Here is an 8,061-nt window from a genome sequence, read left to right on the forward strand (position 1 = left end):
GAGGGGAGGGAAGGGAGATTCAGATCTGTTGTTCACAAGGTCACTATGAGTCTGTTGTATGGGACTCAAGGGTGCCAAACAACGACAGCCAGAAGAGGACAGATTTGTCCCAGCAGGTGTGCAGCCAGGATGTCCCTTAGAAGCAAGCATGTCAAGGCCACATTTCACATGCTGTGGACATGTTACCAGGAGGAGAGCAGTGGCTGGAGAAGGACACTGTGCTGCTGTGGTGGGTTAGGAAGAAAAGCCTTCAATGAGACAGAGACACCCAGGGACTGCAGCAGTGGGCTGAAACAGAGCAAGGATGGTGAGGACAGTGAGGAAGCAGGCCGTGTGTCCTGTGGTGCATGCCGTCACTGACCCAGAACCAGCCCAATGGCACCACCAACAACGGTGCAGGAGCGGATGCTAAACAGCAAACAGGTGAATGATAAATCAAGAGCATTTCAGAGAGCAACAGGGCTGCGAGGACCCACCTCTCACACAGTCACCCGCGTGAGGCAGCATCCTGGGCCTCCAACTTGCAGTCAGTGAGAAAGACGGAGAGGCTGGGGGCCCAGGCCACACAGGGTGGTGCTCGGGGCTCTCTGAGAGGCTAATGGCTGATGTGAGACCATGAGGATGAGACGCTAAGCCGGAGCTTTGCAACAGGCAGCAAGTGCAAGGTCCTTAAGGAGGAAGCTGATGTGAAAACATCAAATGCAAAGTGAGGGTTGGGCACTGTGGGATGCTGCTTCCAAAGGCTTTGAGTGTGGATCCAAGTCAAAGGAAATCCTTGATAACTTCAATCTCTTCTCCATTTTTGATATTGCTTATTGATCCCATTGCGAGGATTGTTGTTGGTTTTCTTAAAAAGTTTTTAGTTTGTGGTTTTAATGAAAGTTTACAGAAAAGTTGAATTTTCCTTCTTCATTCATTGTTATACATTTTCCTCCTTCCCCCTCCCCAGTTCACTTTTTAAAAAAATTATTTTATTTTATTTGTGTGTGTGTGTGTGTGTTTGTACCGTCAAACTGGATCTGACTGGTACAGGAAGAGATTGCCCCTCCTTCTCCAGCAGAGCATCTGGTGAATTTGAACCATGTACCTCTGGGATTGCAGTACAGCTTCTTGCCACTAGACCATCCCAGCTCCCTTCACTTTCTTTCTTTTTTTTTTTTAAAAAACAAACCATAACACATCGGGGTTGGGGTGAGACAAGAAAGGTGGGATAAATTATGTATACTGCTTTGAAACTGATGAGGGAGAGAACTGTTTAGAAGGGATATATGATTAGGTATTATTGTCATGACGGGAGTCCAGAACAAAGGCTGCATAGTAGAGTAGACTTGGTGGGAGGGATTGTATAACAATGAAAGACTTACTTTTCAAAGAGAAGAATGAACTGGAGGGGAGAGGTGGGCAGGGAGAAAAGTGCAACAATGAATGAATGGAAATTCAAAATCTCTGTAAATTTTCATTAATAATAAAAAAATTGAAAAACACACACAAAACATTAATTCATTGTTGGGAATTTTGTTTTCTTGATGTCGTCTATTAGCTACACTGAAGGCTGCAGTCTTTGATCTTCAGTAAGTGTTTTAAGTGCACTTTATTTTGACGCAGTGTCATGTTATCTGTATATCACAGATTGTTGATGAGTCTCCTGCCAATCCTGTATCTGATCAGCATATATATTGAGTAGCTGTTATGTGCCATGAAGTCATCTGCAACTCCTAACAATCCAATGTACAACAGCTCTGAACCCTGCCCTATTCTGAGCCAATCTCACTGTTTCTGGCACACCTACCCCCATCACTCCAGTCACTGAGTCAACCCCCTTCATCCAGGGTCTTCCCCTCTTGTATTGCCCCTCCACCCTTCCAAGTATGATGACCTCCAAGGACTGGTCCCTCCTGGTCGCATGCCCAAATATGTGAGGTGTAGGTATAATGGAAGGATACAATGCTGACACACAGCTTTCTTGATTTAAAACTATGCAATGTACCCTTATTCTAGTCAAATGACTGCTTTCTGGTCCATGTATAAGTTCCACATGATCACAACTAAGGGTTTCGGAATTGAAAATACTTTAAAAACCACCCATACACGACATCTATACACACAGACCTCTCCTGATGGAATACACAGGTGTCAAATTGAATACATCCATGCAAAGAGATAGCTGTGAAATGGACCTCTAATTGCTCAAGTGCAAGTTAAATGGAAGTTAGACAATTTAAAGAGTAAAGATATGACTTTGAATATATTCCACATGAATTTAGAACCCACCTTAAGAATACATTTGAAGTACAGAAAATAATGACTTAAGAGCAGACTAGGAGTGAGGTGGTATCAAAGACATGCTTGAAGAAAGAAAGCCATCATGATCAAGACAGAAAGGAAATAAAGGATCAGAACGGGTGTCAGGTTTGGATACTTGCTCCTGGGCATGTAAGCTGCCATTTCGTTGACCACAGGTCACAGGGACCATATGAACAGCAGACCTGAACTCGCCCCGTCCTGCACTATCCTCTCCATCCTGGGGCATCACCCCATCGCTACCACCAGCACATCAGTCCATCTCACAGGGCGTCCTCCTCTCCTTTGCTGACCCTTCACCCTTCCAAGCATGATGCCCTTTCCCGGGGATTGGCCTGTCCTCACAACATGCCCAAAGTATGTGATACCGAGTTTCACCATAGTTACCTGGAAGGAGCACTCAGGCAGCACTTTCTGCATTCATTCATCCTTTTGACAGTCATGGACTATTTAGTACTCTTTTAAGAACAGAGAAGGAAACATGGTCAAGACAGGCACAATTTACTAATAAAGATAAACTACTGTTTGTCCACCTGACCACTGGAGGACCAATGACCTGCTGGGTGCTTTCTGACCTCAGGGCCAGCATGCTCTCCCAGGGAGCTCACTCTTTCAATAGTGGGCTGAGAAATAGCACTTGCCAGGAGAACGTGGGTCTGTGCAAAACTTCATTATAGTAAACATGGGATTCCTGTGAGTCGGAATCAACAGAATCTAACAACAGTAGTGAAGTTAAGCTTCACAGCTTCACACTTTATGATCTGCAGTCTCCCATCAGCTCACTTACTGCTCACAGCAGTCAGGGAGCTAAGCACTATTCCAGCCATCTTGCTGGAAAAGAAACTGAGACTCAGAGTTGGAGTTAGGTGCTGTTGTGTCAACTACAACTTACGACGAACAACAGATATAGACCTGGCTCTACCTCTGCTATCCTCACAGCCTTCACTTCCTTCAAGCCCACTGTGGCAGTCACCGTTAAGTCCATCTGGGTGAGCCTTCCTCTCCTGTGTTGACCCTGTTCTCAGTATGCCCTTATTAATGACTGATTTCCTCATTAAAAAATGTCCAAGGCATGTGAGACAAAGTTTCACCACCCTTGCCTCTAAGGAGCACTTGGCTTATATTTCTTCCAAGACAAGATTTGTTTGTTCTGTTGTCCAGCGGAAGGATTTTCAGTACTCTTAATGAATGCCACAATTCAAAAGCAATAATTGTTCTTCAGTATTCCTTATTTCTTGTCCAACTTTGCATTCATACAAAGCAACTGAAAATACCATAACTTGGGTTAGGGGTACTCTACTCTTTAAACATGACATCTTTAGCACTTTAAAGAGGGCCTTGACAACAGACTTACTCAATGCAATGCATCTTTTGATTTCTTTTTTTTAATTTTTATTTTTTTATCTTTTGATTTCTTGACTGCTGAGAAAGGCTCAGAGAAGTTCTCTTCATTTATATGTGTTAGCTGGAGCTACATACATCTACATCTATGCCCAAGGCAGCAAAAAAAGTTCCAGACCATTACAGCGTTATCCTTTACCTCCATTGTGATGCCAGGCAGGTTTTTTTCTCAGTCAGTTCCTCCACTGACTTACCTTTAACATAAAAAGTTTGGATGAGCTGGTTTCTGTGGAAATTCATTGAGCTCTGGTGATGTTGTCCATTGGGAGTTGTACTGATCACCCAAAGGTGATACCTCTCTATCTGTTCAAACCCACCAGTGGCTTTGTGGAAGAAAGATAGGCAATCTACTTCTGTGTGATTTTCAGTCTTCAAAAACCTGTTGGAGGGTCAGCTTTGAGATGGTTCTAACTTGATGGCAATGAGGAAGAGAAGGCTTCTGAGGATTCTCCAGCTCTGCTCTGATCACCTAACTCAGACAATTAATGCCACAGAATTCAGAGAGAAGAGATATGATTTCAGGATGAGGCCAGTTACTGATCAACCAGTTTCTGAGCTGGGTCTTCATACATTCCTCCGGAGGAAAATCATTTCAGGAATTAGGGGGTTATAAGTCCAATGGTAGGATGGGGGTTTCTGTTGTTAGGTGCTGTTGAGTTAAGTAGGATTCATCATGGCCCTACGAACAGCTGACCTGAACCCTGCCCTGTCCTGTGCCATCCTCACTGTCTCTGACACACTAGAGGCCACTGCTGAAGTCACCGAGTCAATCCATCTCATCAGGGAGCATCATCATCTTGCTGACCTTCCATTTTTCCAAGCATGATGTTCCTCTCCAACGAATAGCCTCACCTAGCTACAAGGCCAAACTATACAAGACTAAACTTCACGATCTTTGCCTCCAAGGATCACTCTGGCTGCACTTTCTCCAAGACCTATTTGCTCATTAGGCAGTCCATGGGATCTTCAGTACTCTTCTCCAGCATCACAACTCAAAGACATCTGTCACCCTTATTCACTATCCAGCTCTCTGATGCATAGCAGGTGATCAGAAAGACCATGGCCTAAATCAGGCACACCTTAGTCTTCAAACTGACATCACTGCTCTTCAACATTTTGGAGAGGTCTCTGACAGTGGACTTGCCCAATGAAATCTGTCTCCTGATTTCCTGCTGCTGGTACCAAGCATGTTAATGGTTGATCTAAGAAAGATTAATTGACAGCTTCAAGCCTTTCTTCATCTAACATCATGTTGACTGCTGGTCCCATGGTGAGGACCTTTGTTTTATTGAGATGTAATCCAGTACTTGATCTTTTGCAGCAAGTGTTTCATTCCTCTTCACTTTCAGCAAGCAATGTTGTATCATCAGCACAACACAGGATGTTGATGGATTTTCCTCCAATCCTCATGCCACATTCTTCTTCTTCATAGAGTCTGCATTACGAATGATTTGCTCAGCATACAGATTATAAAGTAAAACAAGGAAATGGGCTCTGGATGACGAAGTCAGGCAGTGGAAGGGTTTGCATCCAAGTCTAGGTGTGACAGGTCCACCCTCACCTGCACTTTAGAGCACTGCGTGGAAACGCTGAGGCTCAGATCTCTCCTGCAGAGATTTAGACTTGAGTCATCTTTGTCCAAGCCTATCTGGGCACAAGTGTAACTGGGTCTGTAGTTCCTGGCCGTTATTAGCATCCTTTAGTGCCACTCATCGGTGCCTCAGACTTGCACAATGTCATCTGTGGCGAAAGGCAAAATACCTAATGACTGTATGTGCTGATCTGGGGCTGGGCTCATGTGAAGCTAATAGGCAACCTCTGAAAATCTGGGACTATGTTCTTCCCAAGTTTTCTGAGTGTAATGAGTAGGCAAAAGTTTATAAAATGTAGAAAAGCTCACTATAGTCTCTCATTTTATGTATATTAGGACCTTCAAATTTTTCTAAAAAAATAAAACTTGGACCTTTTCATAAGAACAAGTATTTTGAAAATCACGGCATGCACAAATTAAACCATCGGTACAGAAAGTAATGCTAAACCAGAAGCACCAGGAATGTGTGGACTCTGAATTTTAGGTGGAGATTTTAGCAGGTCCCAGTAAACTGTGTTCAGCACCAAGGACAGCGACAAGGCAGCAGCTTGCTTTTCTGTTGCCTCAAAAGTCTCAAGGATTTTAAGGCAGAGATGATCTTCCAGACCCATCCTATTAGAGTCTCTTCAGGACAAAGGGCCATTCACCTTCTTCTTGCACACCTCCAGGGACGAGTCCCTCACTATTGATGCCTTGGTAAACGAACAGTTACAACTCTTGAAAACCCTTTCCAACCTTTTTAAGGCTATCTTTTTAACATCAATTTGCCAGACATGTCTGTGTATTTCTAGGCTGTGCCCTCTGTTCTGTTTGTCAGAAAAGAGTGTAATCTGAGACCAAATAATGTAAGTTCTCATATTTTCTTATTCTTTTTAAAAATCGCTTTGACTAGTCTAGGTTTTTTTCCTTTCAAGTTTAAAAGTAGCCTGTCAATTTCTACAAAAGGTTTGCTGGGGATTTTGCTTGGCATTGTATTGACTCTGTGGGTGTGGCTGAGAGGAATGGGCATTTTAACAATCTTGAGTCTTTCAGTCCATGAGATCAGTCTAGCTCCAGGCTTTCTTTAGGTTTTTATTGTAGTTTCTAGCATACAAATAGTCCACGGATTTTGTTAGACTTATTCTTAAATGTTTTGGGATGCTATTGTAAGGAGTGCTTTTAAAATGTCAATTTCCACTTAGAAATAGAATGACTTTGGTTTGTTGATTTTGTATTCTGTGACCTTGCGAGTCTCTCATGTTAATAATATTAATTTTTAGGAGGATTGCCTATCTATGTATATGATCATGTTTGTGGAGGGCTTTATAGGGAGGTTATTCTGAAAACAAATTTAAAGCTATAGACAATGACAAGTCATACTAACAGAAGTAGAATAACAGCATTTAAAGAGGTCTAGGTCCCGACTCTCTAAATATATGAGTATGTTATGCTACATGTCTAAAGGGATTAAGGTTGTAACCAGAGGGCCTAAATGGGGAGATTTTCCTAGGTCTGCATAGATTCAAGGTCCTGTGTAGCCTCCATTCTCCTAATGGATCTCACTCACAAAAAACAAATCCAAAGATGAGAACCAAAAATCAAACCCACTGCCATTGACTCCATTCCAATTCAGAGCAGCCTCACAGGAGAGAGAACTGCCCCATAGGATTTTAAGGCTGTAGCTATCTACGGAAGCAGACTGCCTCATTTTTCTTTCATTGCTTTCGTAGAGAAGCTAGTGGATTTGAACCACTGACTTAATATTGGTTAGAAGTCAAATGCCTTAAAGTGCCAGCAGAACTCCTAAGATAAGAAATTGCTGCTGTGTGTCTTAGAGTCGGAATTGACTTATCACTGACCCTTTAGGGGGTTTTCGGAGGCAGAAAATACATGGGAGGAGACTCCCCATCTTTCTCCCCTGGAGCAGCTGGATTTGAACCGTGTGCCTGTAGTTTTGCAGCACAATAGATCATTGTCAAATTGTGAATTTTGCTTCTTAGGGACCCTAGTAGTAAGAAGCTGCGCTGCAATCCCGATGTCACGCGGTTCGAATCCACTAGCTGCTACGCGGGAGAAGGCTGGGCATCTTTCCCCTGTGCTTTTAACTGCCTCTGAAAGTCCGCCAGAGGGTCAGCTCTATGTCGTCGGTTCCGACTTGAAGGCACAAAAAGCAACACTGACCCCTCTCAATAGCACAGGACACGAGTCACTCAAGTTTGCACAATATCTCCAATCTTTGGACGCAGCATTCAACCTGCGAGGGCTCCGGGCGGGGGAAGGGGGGGCGGGGGAGGCTGAAGGCGTCGTGACGCCATACTCAAGGCACGCAGTCTGCAAGTGAGCTTGGGGCATGGGCGACCCATGATGTCATGTATGTGAGCACATTCGTGGTAGGGGAGAGGTGCGGCCCTGGGGGGGGGCTCTATGACGTCATGCCCACTATGCTATCCCCTCTGCGTGTGGGCTTCATGACGTCACAGTGCAGTGCACACCCCCTGGCGCCGTGGGGCGGGGTGTGAGCCAGGCGGCGCCGTGATCTCCCGGGCATGGCGTCCAGTCTCCTGCGCGTGTTGGCCCTGGACTTGTGACGTCGTGCGAGCGATGAACTGTCTCTGCGCGCGGGTGGGCTCGGGCGCGGTGGCCCCGTGACGTCACGCGCGCGGAGGCCCCAGCTTGCGTCGGCGGGAGGGGCGGAGGGGGCGTGGCGCCGTGACGTCGTGTGTGCAGCGGGCTGGGTGGCGCCTTGACGTCATGCGCGGAGGCCCGGGCTTGCTTCGGCGGGAGGGGCG

Source organism: Elephantulus edwardii, unplaced genomic scaffold (genome assembly GCF_000299155.1).
Source record: "Elephantulus edwardii isolate Elephantulus edwardi_28Jun2011 unplaced genomic scaffold, EleEdw1.0 scaffold00086, whole genome shotgun sequence".
NCBI classification, from domain to species: domain Eukaryota; kingdom Metazoa; phylum Chordata; class Mammalia; order Macroscelidea; family Macroscelididae; genus Elephantulus; species Elephantulus edwardii.